Genomic DNA, 19,728 nt, shown 5'->3' on the forward strand with positions numbered 1-19,728 from the left:
TTCCCTCCTTTGGGGATATCATTCCATCTCATGGCTTTAAATAGCTTCCCTGAGTGCTGGCAACTCCATATTCACATCTCAAATTCACATTCTCTCCTGAACTCCAGTGTCATAAGTCTAACTTCCTATATCTCACTGCCTAGTTGATATCTCCATTTGTATATTTAATAGGCACCTAAAGCTTAACACATCCAAAACTTCACTCCTGATTTTTCTCCCTCAAACCTATTCTTCCTGAAATTCTCTCCATCTCAATATTTAACAATTTGATATTTCTGGTTCCCTCCTCTGCTATTTGAGCCTAAAATTTAGGGAATAATTCTCCTGGAATATTTCCCAATGTTCTTCCTCAAATTATAATCAGGGGTGAAAGGTAGAGGATGAATCGTGACAGTATATATATATATATTTTTTTTTTTTTTTTTAATTTTAAGACAGGTACTCACAAACTTAATGAGGTTAGCCTTAAACCTAAAATTCTACTACCCCAGGCTCCTGAGTTGCTGGGATTACAGGTATTTGCTACCACACCTGACAGTAACCTTGCTTTATAACAACCCTCTCTCACTGGTAACTGAACTGGTCCCTTAAGACGGCATTAATCCATTCACTTAGGCTCCACTCTCATGAATCAAATTCCTCCCCCTAGGCCCCATCTCCCAGTACTGTCTCTTTGAGGAATTAGGCCTCAGTGAGGTTTTTTTGTTGTTTTTGTTTTGTTTTCTTGTGTGTGTGTGTGTGTGTGTGTGTGTGTGTGTGTATTTTGGGGGATTGAACTCAGGGCTTTGTGCATGTGAGGCAAGTACCCTACCTACTGAGCTATACTCCTAGCCAGCCCCTCTATGAGTTTTGGCGGGAACAAATCATATTCAAATCATACCGATATGTCAGCAGTTTGGGCTGGACTTAGGTGGGCAGCTCTTCTGGTGTCAACTGGACTCATTCATGCATCTTGCATCTGTGGTTAGTTACCAAGAAGCTAAGAGGTTCTGCTTTGTAGTTTAGCAATTTGTTGGTTGAAGGGACAGGGATGACTATGTCATATATTACTTATTCTCCAGCAGATTGGCCTGGGCTTCTTCATTGGGACTGGCATGTTCTGAGCATCAGAATAGAAGCATGCAAGATCTCTTAAAGTCTACAGTTACAACTGGCATTCAATATCACTTCTACTATATTGTGTTGTCCAAGGAAAGTCACAAAGCCAATACTCAAGGGTGGGAACATTGCTTAATATATATGCCCATAGCATCTTGCACTTAGTACTCAAAATATACTTATTGAACAAATTATAAGACCTTTAATCTTTTTTGGGGGGGGTTGTAGATGAACACAACGCCTTGATTTTATGTGTTGCTGAGGATTGAACCCAGTGCCTCACACATGCTAGGCAAGCAATCTACCACCGAGCTACAACCCCAGCCCAAGACCTTAAATCTTTTTTTTTTTTTTTTAGAGAGAGAAAGAGAGAGAGAGAGAATTTTTAAATACTTATTTATTTATTTATTTTTAGTTTTTGGCGGACACAACATCTTTGTTTGTATGTGGTGCTGAGGATCGAACCCGGGCTGCACGCATGCCAGGCGAGCATGCTACCGCTTGAGCCACATCCCCAGCCCCTTAAATCTTTTTATAAAATATATATTTTTTTGTATTTGTTCTACTTAATTGAAGATCTTTAATCTTAATACACATTATTTTCAATGCAACTAATTGGTAAATTTTATCCCTCATCTGCTGGGGGCTAGAAGTCTCCAACTATCAATTCCCATTTTTGGTTTCAGAATAGTAAATAATGAATCCAATAAAGAAAGGCAAGAGGAAGCCCAAATGAAAGTCATAATGAGACATTCAGCTGACCCCAAAAGAGTTCTTCTAAAGAGATTCAGAGCATAGAGACCTGAACAGGCACCTGTCTGAAGCCTAGCCACCTGAACTGTAAGCCAGTGCCCTTCACTATGAGTAGAGGAAGACTTCTAGGCCTTTGTCAGGGCACGGAGGCAGTCTCTCTTGAGTCTTCCCTCTCTCAGTTTAGCAACTTTATTAAGATAAATGATGGAATACATTTCACATATTTAAAGTATACAATTTTATACTTCTTGGTGTATCTATATCTTATGAAACTATTTCCACAACCAAAATAATGAATATGTCCATCACCCCTGAATTTACTCATGCTCCTTTATAATCCCTCCCTCCTGCCTTTATCTGTCCATGCCTGTCCCAAGAAACCTCTGATTTGCTTTCTCTCACAATAGTTTGTATTTTCTAGAATTTTATTTAAATAATAACAAATCTTTTTGTCTGGCTTCTTTCATTCAGCATTATTATTTTGAGATTCACCCATGTTATAATGGGTATTAATACTTTTTCCTCTTTATTGCTGAGTAATAATTAATTACATAGATATTCTACAACTTATTTATCCACATACCTGTTCATGGGCCAAGACCATGGTAGCCAAGTTTTAAATATGGTTTTGTTTGACTAAAGTATCCATCATTTTACATACCATATAATACATTTTCTTATGAGTCAAATTATGTCCTTCCAAAATGCCTATTTTGAATCTTTCACTCCTAATGTGACTGCAGTAGAGACAGAGCCTTTAAGAAGGTAACTAAGGGGTTTGGGTTGTGGCTCAGTAGTAGAGCGCATACCTAGCACATGTGAGGCACTGAGTTTGATCCTCAGCACCACATATTAATAAATAAAATAAAGGCCCATCAACAACTAAAAAGAGTGTGTGTGTGTGTGTATGTGTGTGTGTGTGTGTATTTTATATATATATATATAGACTACAGTGATNTTTATATATATATATATATATATATATATATATATATATATATATATATACACACACACAAAAGAAGGTAACTAAGCTGGACAAGGTGGTGCATGCCTGTAATCCCAGTGGTTTAGGGGGTTGGAGCAGGAGAATCACAAGTTCAAGGCCAGCCTCAGCAATTTACCAAAGCTGTAAGCAATTTAGCAAGATCTGTCTCAAAATAATAAAAAGGGCTGGGGGTGTTGCTCAGTGGTTAGGTACCCCTGGGTTCAATCCACTGTACCAAGAAAACAACTAAGATTAATGAAGTCATTAATGAAGTCATACGTCCCTAAACTGATAGGACTATATTCTCATAAGAGGGAGAGATAGCAGAGCTCTCTCTCACAGAAAAAAAAAAGGCCTATATGAAGACATAATGGTGGGAAAGGTGGCTATCTGCAAGCCAGGAAAAGAGAATTCTCCAGAAATCAATGCCACTGACACCTTGTTCTTGGACTTCCAGCCGCCATAACAGTGAGAATATCGATATCTGTTAAGTCTGTGGTATTTTGTTATGGCATCCTGAGTAGACTAACACACTTCAAATGAAAGAATGAATGATCTCTCAAGTCCATCAGGTACAAAATAAACACAGTGTCTTCTCAACCAATGCTTGGTCCTCTGTTAGCACACTTGATATCGATCTCTTGGAATGACACCACCATGTAACCTGTTATGGAAGCCTAAAACCCAGAGCTATTCTTAACATTTTTCCAGTCTCTTACCTGTTCCTCTACTTTTCAGTCATTTCTCAGTTTTATCAGTTCACTTCAACTCTAGTCCTTGAATCCAGACATTTCTCTTTTCCTCCACTACCAACTCTCTAAGTTGGCATTCTCTCTTACCTCACCTGGAGTCATAGAGTTCTAACTGATCTGTCCTCATCCATTCTTGCTCCCATATAATCCATTCTCTTCATGATAGCCAGGGTGTTCTATTTAAAGCCAAAACAAGATATCAAGGGAACTAAGAACAGTTCCTTCCAAGTGCCGTGGCACATGTATGTAATCCCAGTGGCTTAGGAGGCTGAGGCAAGAAGATTGCTAGTTCAAAGCCAGCGTCAACAATTTAGCAAGGCCCTAAACAACTTAGCAAGACCTTGTCTCAAAATAAAAAATAAGGAGGACTGGAGATGTGACTCAGTGGTCAAGCGCCCCTGGATTCAATACCTGGTACCAAAATAAATAAATATAGCTCCCAGTGTTCTTAGATTGAAGCCCAAATTCCCTTATATCATCTATAAGACCCTTCATAATCTGACCCTGCATCAACTTCACTAGTTCTCTCCCTCATTCTCTGTACTTCTGCCACCCTGGCCTTAATATTACCTAAATGTGCCTACTACCACTTCACATCATAGGACTGTTGAATGCACTTCTTCCTCTGTCTGAATGCTGTCTTTCTGGTTGACTCTGCCTCAATCATCATTTCACCATAAAAACTCCCCAGAGATCTCTCTGCTGAAGACAACTAACCTGTAATGGACCTAAAATCACAAATAGTAACTTCACATTTGTCTGTGTGATTCTTTGATTAATGTCTGCTTCTCCAGTACCTAGTACAAATAATATGACAAGAAGCACAACTTTTCATTTATCTGGTTGTACACAGTGCAAAAAAATATTTATATATGATGAGAAGCATTCTGAAATGCACGAATCTTCTAGAGATGTCCATGGAGCCTTGAAACTATGTAAAATACTTTGTGAGTTGACTAGGTGTATCTTTGTCTGCAGAGAAGAGCCACAGTGTACACTATATTTTCATCCATTAGGAGGAAATTAAACTCTGCAATTTGTCCATTTTCTTATTTCTGGTTGGCCTAGAGATCTCTACTTAAAAGCAGAAGAGGAGAGGGAAGGATGAATTAAAAACTTAATATCCTGTATTATAAAGTTCTAACTCTGTGGCAAGCCAGGGCTGTGTTATATAAAATAGAAAAATATTTCTTTTCCTCCTTAATGTTCCTGCTCTGAAAATTGATGTTTGTCCTTGGAAGTTCTATGTGTGCACGTGTGTCTGATCCAATGATTGTGTCCCAGATTCTTAGAGTACCGGAGCTTTCCCTCTTGACTCTAAACTATGCAACCGGACTTAGAGTGGAAAATCAACCTAGAATTTCATAACTTCCCTGTGGTGTTATTCTGGATTGAAATGTGCAAGATGGAGAAATTGCTCTTGGGGACATTCAGATCCATCAACTACCAGGAGAAGGAAGAAGATGCCTTCTACAGTCTATGATTCAAACCATTAGTAGCAGAAAAATGCAGGTATCCTCTAACTGAGCAAAGAACGCCCTCCTGAGCAGCAGAGCACAGATGAGTAAACTCATAAGGGATGGGATGGGGGCAACCCCTTTCACCTTTCACTTTCACCAAATAAGCATACTAAGGCAGGCAATCCAGTGGGCGGGGGCAGTGTTTAGGGAGGAGGCTGTGGAGGAAGACTTCCCAGGAAGAAGACATCTGAGCTGCGTTTTAAAAAAACTAATAAAAATTTTCATGAACTATCTAGCAAAAGCAACAGAAATCTTCATGAACAGAGTTTAGGGAACTGAAGCAGAGGTAAATTAATATATTTCCCCCAAAGAAAATACAAAGCATATGGTCTGGCATCTGATTTGGCAACAGGACAGAATATCTGAAATTGAGACTCTCCAGAAAAATAGAGAGCATATGGTCAATCGAAGCATAAGGTGTAGCTGGGGAAAAGGTTCTGAGGTGTGAGCAAATGAGACCAGGAAAGGGCACAGAGATTAAATGAATGTTCAATGTCATTGTCATTCAATGCAGAGAGCTAAAAATAGAGTGAAAATATGGGCACAAACAAAACCCCTGAAGAGTTTCTCTCTCCTCTCTGGTGTGACTGATATTAATGTCCTCCAGTAACACCCCATAAATGGGCTGTAGAAGTGGGTGATGATGTATTTTCAGGTAATATGGGACATAAAGGTCAGCAGAAAAACAGCAGTTAGGAAATAACCAGCAAATACTGCTACCAGAGATAACTGATTACACTTCCTCTAATCTCCCACCTTGTGACAAGTGCCATTATCATAACTATTGCAATAGGTTATATGTTCTATAAATAGAAGAAAACACCGAAAGATGTAGTTTTTAAAAGGACAATAATACTTTTTAACCTCAAGAGAAAACTGATTAAATGGTATTTTGGAACTGCCTGCTTAATTCCTTCCTATACAAGTTATAAATTCCAAGGCATCCACATTTAAAATAAGTAGTTGAATCAGAGAATCTTAATTTTGGGGATAAAAGAAAATAAATTTTGAAAATCAGGACTTCCTGAAAAGGGAATAAAAGAGTGGAAATCAGCTAGAAACTTCAGAGAGGAAATAATTTATAAAACCCAAAGAGCTAGGTGATGACAACAAAGCAAGTAGTGGTCGTTCTTGATGAGGGTGGTAATTACTTTCAGATTTTGAGTTTGCTTCTCTCCATTTCAACACAGAATGATGTGGCTAATCACATATATCCACACTGAAGAAAAATGGGCACTTAATAGGAGCAGATAATTCACAAAAGAAGAAATATAAGGCCAAAATATATGTTAAAATGTTTAGCCTCACTAGTAATCAATAAAACAATGAGATATATCTGCCTATGCAGATTAAAAGAATGATAATACTCAAATGTTGTTGAGGGTGGACATAGTCTTGTAGGTCATCAGTGGAAATGTAAAAAGACACAAATTTCCTGGAAGGCAATTTGACAAAAGATAAGCATCAAAAATGAGCACACTTGGGACTGGGGTTGTGGCTCAGTGGTAAAGCGCTTGCCTCCCACATGTGAGGCACTGGGTTCCATCCTCAGCATCACATAAGATAAATAAACAACGTAAAGTTTTTGTCCATCTACAACTAAAAAAATTTTGTAAATTCTTTTTTAGATTTTGATGGACCATTATTTATTCATTTATTTCTTATGTGGTGCTGAGAATCGAACACAGTACCTCACTTGCTAGGCAAGAGCTCTGCCACTGAGCCACAACCCAGCCGAAAAGAAAATTTTTTAAAAATGAGTACTCTTGGGCTGGGGTTGTGGCTCAACAGTAGAGTGCTCGCCTAGCATGTGCGAGGCCCTGGGTTCAATCCTCAGCACCACATAAGAAATAAAATAAAGGTATTGTGTCCATCTACAACTAAAAAAAAAAAAAAAAAAATGAGTACTCTTGCTGGTGCAAAAGTTCCTCTTCTAGTATTTATCTTGGGAAATAATTGGAAAAATGTTCAGTGATATATAACTTCTAACAATATTCTTTACAAAAGCTAAAAATATCCAACAAAATTCATTGCTGACATGTTGTGATACTTGTATACATTACATTACATACATGTTAAAAGTAAAAAAAAAAAATTATATCTATCTGCAAAGAAATTCACTACTGATAAAGTACTACTGATAAAGCAGACCCTGAAATAGTATGGATATGAAATAGTATAGACCCCGAATATTTATAATAGTTACACAATTATAACTACAGATATGAATGTTTGTAGAAAGAATATCAAAATGTTAGCAATGGAAGAATTAATGGAAGCTTGTTTCTATCTGTGTTCTTGTATTTTTTGTTTCTCTTTAATAAAGATGCATTATTTATATAAATTTTAGTAATGATTTTATGAACAGGATTATATGTCTTTATCGAAGGTCTTCTCTCCGAAATACAGAAAAATCAAAGTCCATGAATATGAAGGTGTCATGAGAGTGAATTGGTCAGAGGTGGGTGTGTTCAGGAGGATTACATAATGACCAGGAAAAACAAAGAATTCTTATCTGTGCTCCAAAGACCAAGAATTGAATGGTTCTTGTTTTTTATGCCACCACTTCCATTTTTTTTTTGACTTAACAGTTCTTCATCTTGAGAAATAAGCATTTTATGGGATGGGATGGGAAAAATCAAAGATTTTCTGTCAACAGCTTTATTTTTAAGTGATTTTTATATTCTGTCAATGTTTGTTTATTTCATCACCAAGAAAATATTAGTCTCAACCATCAGAAATGTCTCAGAATTTCAAAAATACAGCAAGAACAATCATTATTCATGATTTTTTTCAGAACTTTTTAAAATGCTGACATGTTCACTAACATCAAAGAGAGTCTATTATAACTATATAATCTGAATTATGCCAATGTGTCTCATTGGGTAATTGTGAAGCATGGGTTTCCATACTGCTTTCACACAAAGGTTTCTACTTCAGTCAAAGGTCTTGGGAGGAATAATAGAGAAATCTCCTGATTAAGGCAGAATACTAATTGATTATAAGGATAATTAAAAGGGAAGCTGAGGCAGAACCATCACAAGTTCCCAGCTAGCCTGTGCAACTTAGCAAGACCCTCTCTCAAAATAAAAAATAAAAGAAGGGCTGAGGATGTAGCTCAGCAGTAGAACAACCCTGGGTTCAATCCCCAGTACTACAGACAAACAAACAAACAACAACAACAAAAAAAAAACAGAATCAGGGGTTGGGAGCATGAACATTCAAACCATTACAGATATTGAGTCATACTTCTATAAAAGGGTATTGCATGGCTCACAGAATTTCTGAAAGAGCTGAAAAAAAAATGAGGCTTGAAGCTGAGTAGCACCCACAGAACTGATCTGATGAGGAAAATTGGGTAATGTGACCAGCTTTTCTGGTTTTCCCAGGACTGGGTTACATTTGCATCCTTCCTTGCTAAAACCTAGAACATGCTGGGCAAAATGTGACTGACAAAGTGGTCACCCTACAGCTGGCACTGCAGACATCAAACTAGACCCAAAATTTAACCTTTGGCCATTTCTATGCTGAAACTCAAGCTTGCAGTAACCTCTACTACCACTAGGGGGAAATGGAAAAGGTGGGGGATGCAAGGGAGGCAAAGAGAAGGGTAGACAGTCCTTGCTTGCCACCAAGATTTATATGGTAAGGAATACTCTAAATATAGGGAAGCGGTTCAGGTGGCCCAAATAATGATCCATCTCCATTATAGGATCCAAGTTATTTTTAATTCTCTCATATTTATGGTTTCTTTGATTTCAAATTAATTTTCAAATGTCTGATTAACAAAATGTTACTATATTATTATAATTATTTGGTCACATAATAGATTATACCTGTTATATACTGCATAACTGTATGATGAAAATACTTTTATACTTAGGTCATAAGAAATGTAGTTTTTCCAACCCTTATTCATCATATTTGATTGCTTTATATTCATTATTTGCCCAGAAAAATGTTTTCCCCTTATTTGTTTTTGAAACTTCTCAAGGAGAAAATAGTTATACAAAGGCAACCATGTTTGCCAAGAAGAAATGGATTTTAATGGAAACCTTTTATCTAGAACAAACTTTAAGAAGTGCAGTAATGGACAGTGTGCTCTGCACGACTCTTCAGTCTTCACTCTTGCATTTATTGTGGCCAAGTAATTGAGCAAAGGATTTCAAATCAGGGTGTGTGTTTATTTTTCTTACCTGTTCATTTCTCTTACAGAGTGAACGTCAACAAACCCATGAAGGTTTTTGTTTTGTTTTGTTTTGTTTTTTATCTTCATATACTGAAGCATAAAATGGAAATGTCAATAATTAAAGATACAAATTTTACTGATGGTAAAGAATAAAACACTGGAGCAAGAAGCCTAGTTTTGCCTTTCATGATACAGTTTAAGGGCTTGGCCATATCACTTAAATTCTCATGTCTTAATTTCTTCAACCTATAAATGATAATAGCTACGCTATCTTGAATTATGCATGTATCAGCATTTGAAAGGTGAAGTGAAATTATTGAATTATGTCTTCTAGCGTTTATTACAAAAAATATAGAATGCTTTCTTTGTTTTTATCTAGAAAATATCTCTCTGAAAATCAGTTTAAAATTATAAAGCTAATATATTAGTTCTTTTAAGTTTGCAGTATGGCAGATTTTTAAATGGTAATTATTAATATGGCTTTCTTGCACTTACTATTTCCAAGACTCCATTCTTTCAGAAGTTTTCTTAATTATATTTACAGTCCCTTGAGTTGTAGGGAGGCTCTTCTGAGGGTGGGTTTTTTTTTTTTTATGTTTTAAACCTAAGATGTTCAAGATTCCATATAGGAGACAACCATTAGTGCAGCCAGTAGAAAATAGTAGAATTGTTCTATTTAAAATAAGTGTCCATTACTGAAAGCATAGAATATAAGCCCCATTTACAGTGAGAGGGAACAAATGAAGAGGAGGAGAATGTATTGAGAGAGATTTGCTTGGCAAATACACCACACCTATTTTGTGAAATTACCAAGTTCCTAAGGACCAGAAAAGTACTCAAATACCTGCCTATGAAGTGGCTTCTTTGTTTTTTTGATCTCCAGCCCTTTAAATAGTGTCTGGATAATCTCATACTAACTCTCTGGAGCTGTGAATTTATAGATTAAAAACTGCTGATGCGAACAGCCGTGCAATTAATCAAGACACCAGAAATACAAGCAGACAGGCAGGATGCTTCTTTTGGCAGTGCCATAATTTGGGCTCTTGAGTAGAGAAAAAGAACTATCTCAAGCCTATTCTTTTACACAAGTTTTTTTCTGTTTCTCAACTTTCACTGTCTGAACCTAAATAGAATTCCTTTCTATTTTTAATCCTCTTTCAACAGTGAAAGTCGGATTTACACATCAGTTTTTGTCTTTTATCCATCAACACCTCAGTTGCAGGCAAATGCACTGCCTGTTGTGTGAAGTGGGCTAACCCCTTCTGACGTTCCTCACACCTACTCTGCATGTATTTATCACAGAAGTTTGAATGAGGGCAAATGATCTGAAGAGGTGGTACTGCCTAGTTTTCTGGCTGACCTTGGCAATTGTTCGGATTCCTTTCTTAGAGAACGTAATACAAGGTCACCCAGTCCCTCTCCCATGAGAGAAGAGCCTTCTTCTCCCAACACCACCACATTGGCAACACCTGAATTTGGTAGGAGATAACATTCAGACCACAGCTTTGTATAATTGATTGGGAGAGGCATTTAGAGTCACAGCACCAAAAATAGAATTTATTAGTAAAGTGGGATATTTCACAAAGGATTTGTTTTAGTCAGCTTTTTTTTTTTTAGAGAGAGAGAGAGAGAATTTTAATATTTATTTTTTAGTTTTCGTCGGACACAACATCTTTGTTTGTATGTGGTGCTGAGGATCGAACCCGGGCCGCTCACCGCTTGAGCCACATCCCCAGCCCCTTTAGTCAGCTTTTTTGTTGTTAAGGACCTGACCAGAACAATTGTAGAGGAGAAAAAGTTTATTTGAGGGCTTACAGTTTCAGAGGTCTCAGTCCATATATAGCCAGCTTCATTCTCCAGGGGCTCCAGGTGAGGCTACCCATCATGGTGGAAGAGTGTAGCTGAGGGAACCTGCTCACACGATGATCAGGAAGGGGAGAGAGAGAAAGTCCACTCTCCAGATACAAAATATATACCTCATAGCCATGCCCACAATGAGCCATTTTCTCTAGCCACACCCCCACTGCCTCCAGTTACCACTCAGTTAATTCCATTAGGGATTAATTCACTGATTAGGTTAAAGCTCTGACCCAATCATTTCTCCTCCAAACCTTCTTGCATTGTCTCACACTTGGGTTTTGGGGGGACACCTCACATCCAAACCATAACATGATTATTTATACATTAACTAAGATTTAAAAAGAATTTGGCTTAGTCCTTAAGACACAGGCAAAGTCTACACATTAATATAAGTATAATGCTAACTGTAATTTGGATTTATATAAAGAAATATAAAGATTTATAAAAAATAATCTGTGATTTCAAGGATCTTACTGACTAGTAATGGGTTATTTCAAAGGACTGAATTCAAAAAAACAATAAGAGTCCTTATTATGTACCAGGCATGGTAAAACAAACCAACAAACAAGAAACAAGACCACCTACTGAAGTATCCTAAATAATGCCTCTGAAATATTATGATTATCAGTTAAATTTCTGTTCTCATTTCTTAAAGGTCAGCAACTTCTAATAGGATATATAAAAACAAACAACAGTCCTCATCTTTCTACCAATCATTTTCCTGTCTGCAAAGACATCTACTTTCGACTCTAGATGATGCCCTTCATAAGGACCTCCACACTGCAAAGGGTATGCTTAAATTGCTATTTATATTGTTTTAGTTGTAAACACAATTGTCATTCCTTACCCCCAGAACACCTAAACACACATACACACAAGCAGCTCTCATTCTTATCATTACCATGTAGTGATATAATTTTGGTTATATAAATGTATTGTTTATATAATTATGACCATATGTGCTTTCAGAATGAAACAACATAGTTAACTATGATAACTTTTCTTCAAAATGTGTGAACTATCCCTCAACTTAATATTTTTATATGTGACTTTATTTTGTAATTCATAATGAAAATAAACTCTAACAGTTGTTTAAATTTGCATAAATTCTTCTATCAATTTCATCTTCCTAAAGATTTCTGTCTCAGGACCACATTAGACTTGTTGCATAGCTATCATCTTAGGATCTCCCTTGATAAACATCTTGGAGAACTCTTTCTCTCTTTTTCAGTACAGATGTCCTGTTTTGATAGTATGTGATAGTCAGTAACTTCTTCAGGAAGGACCCATGGAAAAATTTTTTTGAGAACTTGCATGTCTGAAATGTCTTTTCCCCTTTTTTATATACATACCTTGTACAGAATTCCTAGCCGGAAGGAATTTCCTTTCTGAATTTTGAGGCCATTTCTCCATTGTTTTCTGTCTTCCACTCTTGCTATTCTGATTCTTGATCCATGTATAAGATCTCTTTTATTCTTATTGGAAGTTTGTGGGAAGTACGTGGGCTCTTCTCTGTCTCCAGTGTTCTGAAATTTTGTAGTAATGTGCCGGAATCTAGGTCTTTTTCATCCCTTGTACTATGCACTCAGGGAGCTCTTTCTATAGAAACACATGGGCTTCAGTTTGGGGAATTTTTCTTATCTTCTTAATGCCTTCTCAATAGTTTTCTTATTTCTCTATGTCTGGATGGCCTCAATGTTTCTAGAGGTTAGACCTTTTGAACTAGTTTTCTGGATTTTTGTTTCTCCTTCTCTCTCTTATTTAGTAGCTCTTGGTCCACCCACCACTCGCCTTCAGTATTGAGCTTTGAATCCAGGGACACTCTACTACCAAGCTACATCCTCAGCCCTTTTTTAATATTTATTTTTTAGTTGTAGTTGGACACAATATCTTTATTTTATTTATATATTCTTATGTGGTGCTGAGGATTGAACCCAGGGCCTGGCACATGCTAGGCAAGTACTCTACCGCTGAGTCACAATCCCAGCCCCTCAGCCCTTTTTATTTTTTATTGAGTCAAGTTCTCACTAAATTGCCCTGCTGGCCCCAAACTTGCCATTCTCCTGTCTTATCCTCCCTAATAACTGGGATTACAGGTGTGCCCACCATACCCAGCTAGTTTTTGGTCTTTTTGCACTACCGTGTGGAAGATATCCTCAACTGCATCTTCCAACTCTTCTGAATTTTTCATTAATATACCAAAATTTTACTTTCAAAGAATACTTTGTAATCTGAAAATCATTTTTATATAGCATCTTATTTTATGGATGTTATATCTTGTTTTTGAAGTTTTTTTTCCTCAAATTTTCTTTCTTGTGTTTATTCATTTTCATTTTTATATTTCTGCCAGAGGATTTCTCCAGTTTTCTGGTACTACATTGCTTGTTTGTTCATATTTAAAAATTGATTGAATATATATATATATATATATATATATATATAAAGTGGATTGAATATATATATATTCAATATATATATTTTAAACTGTTGTAGTTGCTATAACAATATACCATAAACTGGCTAGATCATAAGCAAAAAAAAAATTATTTTCCACTCTTCTGAAGGCAGGGAAGTCCAAGACCAGGATGTTCGCAGATTTGGTACCTGGTGAAGGCTACTTTTTGGTTCATTGATGGCACCTTCTTATTGTATCCTCACATGGTGGCAGGAGCAAGGTAGCTCTCTAATGCCTATTTTAGAAAGGAGCTAATCCAAATTGTAAAGTCACCACCCTCATGATCTAATCACCTCCTAATGCCCTAACTTTTAGTACTATCACATTAATGAGTTTTTCAACATATGAATATTGAGGGAGACATAAACATTCAGACCATAGTGATGTATCATCTCTTAGTTTCACTGGGAGTTGATATGGCTGGGTCATTGTTTGAGGAATCCTTGAATTGCTACATTTACCCTTCCTCTTGGACTAGCCTGAGACCTGAAACCCCAGGGGAAGAACTATCATATCCTGTCTAAAAAGACTGGCCGCCAGTGTCTTGGAGCCAACTGTGGTAAGAAGACTTAGGACTCAATATTCAAAACACACGTTCCTCCATGCTTGGTACTGTAGCCCACATTCAGCTGTGCCTGATGACCCTTAGCCCAGAGATGTGGTTTCACAGGCTCCAAAGATTGTAAAGGCACAGAGTAGATGTGGCATGGGAGAAAAGATTTAACTATCCACTTCTTAGTCTTCTAGAAATCCTCCTCCTTAAATGTTCTTCCCACTTTTATTTTCATTTCCAGAGGTATCTGATCCTTCTAATTCCTGGCCATTTAAGCATTTCTGCAATATAGATCACTTTAGTTCTGGCTTTCCCCTGGCTGCTTTAAGATTCCACTTTCTCTGGACTGCTGACAGTAATCACCAATCAGCCTCATAAAGAGTTACTAAATGTCATTGATTTTTTTTTTAACTTTCCTACTTTCTAGCTTGTCAGTTTAAAACCTTAAATTTTTTTTTCTACCATGCACTCAGCACTGCAAACAAATTTTTTAAACTATATTTTAATAGTCTAGTATATTCAGTTTCAGGAGGGAGCAAAACTAAGTACACATGTTCCCTTTTACTGGGAATTCCCAGATTATTTTCCTTTAACTGGGAGATTAGAGAATCAACAGGAATTTAAGCAGAGCTGGGGTTGTGGCTCAGTGGTATTATTTCTTAATTCAACAAGTATGTGTTGAGCATTTGCTATGTTGCAGATACTCTTCTATACACTGAAGTTAATGAACAAACATTCTATCAGGAGTGATAGGAATATATCACTTAGAGAGTAATAAGTAGAAAAATAGGGTGATGGAAGTCTGTAGGAGAGCAAGAGAGTAGCGATTCTAGACAGGGTAATCAGAGAAGGTCTTGTTGAGATGTTGACATTTAAGTAAAGTCTTACAAGAGAAGATAAGATGAGGTATACAGATATCCTGGAAGGAACAATTAAGATAGGGAGAGTAGCAAGTCCAGAGACCCTGAGGAAGAATAGCAGTGACAATGAGAGTGGTTGAATACAATGTCAGAAGGGTAAGAAGGGGCCAGGTGTGGTAAAGCACACCTGTAATCCTAGTGACTCAGGAGGCTGAGACAAGTTCCAGGCCAGCCTCAGCAACTTAGTGACACCCTGCCTCAAAATAAAAAATAAAAAAGGCTGGACATGTCACTCAGTGGTTAGGTACCCCTGGGTTCAATCCCTAAATGCCAACCCCCCCCCCCCGCAAAAAAAAAAAAAGAGTAAAAAGGGGGCAGATGATGTAGTCTTAGGATCATTATAAAAATGTTGACTTTGATGTAATACAACAGAGGAGAAAATTTAGTCCATTTCAAGAATCCCAATAGTCTTAACAGTTCCAGCATTCCCAAAAGACCAAGTTCAAAATTTCATCTCAGACTCACAGCAAACTCTTGCCAAAGGAAAGTCATATGTATCCAATATATATAATAGCATTGAGTAAATGTTTCCATTCCATGCAGAGAAGGGATGGGACCAAAACAAGACCAGAATCCAGCTGGACAAGCAACTTTTGTAGCTCCTTCCAGCATCTGGGTCATGTGGCATGGTGATATTCTCTCCAGAGGGTTTGTGTTGCCCTGCTCCTACGTTCTTGCTGGTTGTAATGCACATGACCTCACTCTTGCCTTACTTCTGCTTGATTTCAGCAACTTTCCTCCAGTATATATTCGATGTCACTGGAATCTCCTAATTTTGGGATTCTCCACTGCAGCTTCAACTTCCTTTCTCACAGCTTCACACATTCCTCCTTGAGGGGCTGCCTGCAGGAACACTAACACCTTGCCTGACCTCCCAGGCCTTCCTTTAAAATCTCAGTGGAAGCCTCTGTGAACTCCGTAACTCTTGCACCCTGCATTCCTGCAGAACCAGCACCATCTCAACAACACCAAGGTCTACCATCAGCTTGTACAACAGCCAGGCTTCCTGGGACCATGACTCCAGTGCCCTCTGAGTACCTGGGCAGTTAAGCATAGTTAACAACTTCCTACCAAGTTACCTCCCTAGTCTCTTAAAGGAATTTTTATTTTTACACCCTTGAACCTGTGATGGGTATGGTCTTGCCAATTCCTAAGATGTCCGCAAGCCACCTCTTTGACTGCATCTGTGTAAAGTACTTAGCATCTCTTTAGTGACTGTAATCACCTCAACAAACACACCTTCTTTGGTCCCAGTTTTACATGCACTTTTCTGGCCAAATTGCAAGTCTTCCAAATCTTTCTACCATGCTTTCTACCATGCGCTAACTATCACAATAAACTTGACTAAAAGCTACCAGCAATATCCATGCCACCACCTGAATGTTATGCTGCCTTAAATTTCTTCCACCAGAATAATTAATCCATCACCTTTAAATTTAGTCTCACATAAAGTCTCAGGACATAGGCAAAAAGTAGAAAGTTCTTTGCCAAAAGGTAACATAAATGGCCTCTAGTCCAATTTCCAATAGAGTCCTCCTTCTCCTCTGAAATGTTGTGAGCCCAGTGTTTACCATCTACAGTCCTATTGGCATTCTGGTCTTCTGAGCTTCCACAAGAATTGCCCATTAAGCTGGGTGAGTTGGTCCGTGCCTGTAATCCCAGCAGTTTGGGAGACTGAGGCAGTAGGATTGCTAGCCTCAGCAACTGAGCAAGGCCTTAAGTAACTTAGTGAGACACTATCTCAAAATTTAAAAATAAAAGGGGCTGGGAATGTAGCTCACTGATAAAGTCCCTGGGTTCAATCCCAATACCACCCCCCAAAAAAATTGCCCATTAAGTTCTACTTACAACATTCTAAGGCTTCTCCAGCCTGCATCTCCAGACTTTTCCAAACTCTTTCCACAAACCATTTCCAAAGTTTCTAAACCACATTGGCAGATTAGTCACAGCAACAACCCCACTCCTGCTACCAATATGTTTTATTCAGCTTTTTGTTTCTGTGACCAATATATACATCAAAAACAATGCAGAGGAAGAAAGTTTATGATGACTCATGGTTTCAGAAGTTCAGTCTGTGGTGGGCCAATTCCATAGCTCAGGGCCTGAGGCCAGGCAGGTTCATGACAGCCAGGAAGCAGAGAGAGCTTGAGTGCAAGGAGCCAGGCATCACATGACCCCCAAGAGCATGCACCCAGGGAGCTACCTTCTCCAGCCATGTCTTGCTGTCTAATCCACTCAGATTATCAATTCATCAAGTGGATTAATCCAATGATTTGGTTATATCTCTCATAATCTAATCATGTGAAAATTCCTGCATTTTCTCCTACATGAACTATTAGGGGATAGGGGATGCCTCATTTCCAAACCATAACAGGGCTCACAAACCATTTTGTGTGTACACACACGCGCGCACGTGTGTGTGTGTGTGTATACATATATATGTGTGTACATGTGTGTATATACTTGAGATTGAACCTAGGGGCACTTTGCATCTGAGCCACTCAGCCCTTTGTATTTTTTATTTCCATTTTTTGTTTTGTTTTCTTTTGGTAACAGAGATTGAACCCAGGGGCCCTTAACCAGTGAGCCATATCTTCAGCCCTTTTTATTTAAAGTTAGGGTCTTACTAAGTTGCTTACCTCACTAAGTTGCTGAGGTTGACTTTGAACTTGAGATCCTCCTACCTCAGGCTCCTGAGCTGTTGGGATTACAAGCATGAACCACCACAGCCAGCTTTATTTTTTATTTTGAAACAGGGTCTCACTGAGTTGTTTAGGACCTCACTAAGTTGCTGAAGCTGGCCTCAAATTGGTGATCCTCCTCCCTCAGCCTCCTGAGTCTCTGGGATTACAGATGTACTCCACCATGCCTGGTACAAACCACTGTGTCTCTTTCTTTGTGGTAGGAAGAGTAGCAACATGATCTTAATTTTTGAAGGAATATTCTCATTTATTCAGGCTACAGTTCTCATCCAACAGTGCTCAAAATCTGGTTGAATATGCCATGTATAGAGTGTGCTGAGATTTGTTAGAAGATTCACAGCAGGGCTTTGAAGCAGAACAAAACTCTATACCTGCATTAAAAATTATATACATAGGGCTGGGGTTATAGCTCAGTGGTAGAGCACTTGCCTAGCATGTGTGAGACACTGGGTTCAATCCTCAGCACCACATAAAAGTAAATTTTAATTTATATATATTTAAGAGAGAGAGAGAATTTCTTTTTTTTATATATTTTAAAACATGTATATATTTGCATATATATAGTATATATTTGTTGTTGTTTGTTTGTTTGTTTGTTTGTTGGTACTGGAGATCAAACTCAGGGATACTCTACCACTGAGCCAAATCCTCCCAGTTGTTTTTATTTTCTTTATTTTCAGAAAGGGTCTTGCTAAGTTTCTTAGAGCCTCTCTGTATTGCTGAGTCTGGCCTCAAACTTGCAATCCCCCTGCCTCAGCCTTGTGAACTTCTGGAATTACAACCATAAGCCTCTGTACCCACCAACAATGCTTAATAATATTTCTTGTCAAGGAAAAAAGCACAAGCATAATTCTGTATCCCCTGTTACACTTAATTCCCATTTCCATGTCCCAATTCTCAATTATTAGGATTAATTACCAAAGAAAAAAAGCTGCCCTTATAAAGTCTAAATTTTTAAAAATTTATTCTTTTTATTCATGATAGTAGGATATTTTTTGATATATGTATACAGATATGGAATATATCTTATTTTTAATTAGGATCCCAGTCCTGTGGATGTACATGCTGTTGAGATTCACTGTGGTACATTCATCCATGTACACAGGACCAAAAAAAGAAAAAAAAAAAGAAAAAAGAATCTCAATTTTTGAAACCATTTTTTTATTTTGATGAGGTTGGATTAAATATCCTTAAAACTATTTATTAGACACATTATTTGATAGCATTGTTTCAAATGTTGGAAAATCTTGTTGGCATTTTCATATGTTTCAGAAATTTAAAAATATATTTTTTATTCCAAATAGGAAACGATATCAAAAACATGGAAGAATTGTCTGTCTCACAATATACTTTTGGAAGGCAAGATAGAATTGTATGGCACATGCCTCTCTCTACTCCAGTGACTGTAGAAGCTGAGGCAGGAGGATTGCAGGTTTGAAGCAAGCTTCAGCAACTTAGCAAGGCCCTAAGTAGCTAGAGAGGCCCTGTATCAAAATAAAAAATAAAAAGGACTAGGGGTGTATCTCAGTGATAGAGGGCCCCTGGTTCAATCTCCAGTATCTTTAAAAAATTGTATAAAAAGTACTGGGGGGCTGAGGTTGTGGCTCAGCAGTAGAGTGCTCATCTAGCATGTGCAAAGCACCACATAAAAATAAAAATAAATAAAATAAAGGTATTATATATATGTGTGTGTGTGTGTGTGTGTGTGTATGGTGTTAGGATATATTTTTTTTAATTTTTATTGTTGGTTGTTCAAAACATTACATAGTTCTTGATATATCATATTTCACACTTTGATTCAAGTGGGTTATGAACTCCCATTTTTACCCCGTATACAGATTGCAGAATCACATCAGTTACACATCCATTGATTTACATATTGCCATACTAGTGTCTGTTGTATTCTGCTGCCTTTCCTATCCTCTACTATCCCCCCTC

The 19,728-nt window shown here is 37.6% G+C and overlaps 1 long non-coding RNA gene across 1 annotated transcript in view; it reads left to right on the plus strand.

Moving 5' to 3' along the window:
* LOC125618660 overlaps positions 1–19,728 on the plus strand; it is a 46,779-nt gene that overhangs the window by 16,772 nt on the left and 10,279 nt on the right. Inside the window, exon 2 of the long non-coding RNA XR_007350002.1 lies at positions 11,816–11,949. This is a non-coding gene — a long non-coding RNA (uncharacterized LOC125618660). The remainder of the gene's footprint in view (positions 1–11,815; positions 11,950–19,728) is intronic.

The sequence above is a fragment of the Marmota marmota genome, unplaced genomic scaffold (assembly GCF_001458135.2).
Source record: "Marmota marmota marmota unplaced genomic scaffold, marMar, whole genome shotgun sequence".
NCBI classification, from domain to species: domain Eukaryota; kingdom Metazoa; phylum Chordata; class Mammalia; order Rodentia; family Sciuridae; genus Marmota; species Marmota marmota.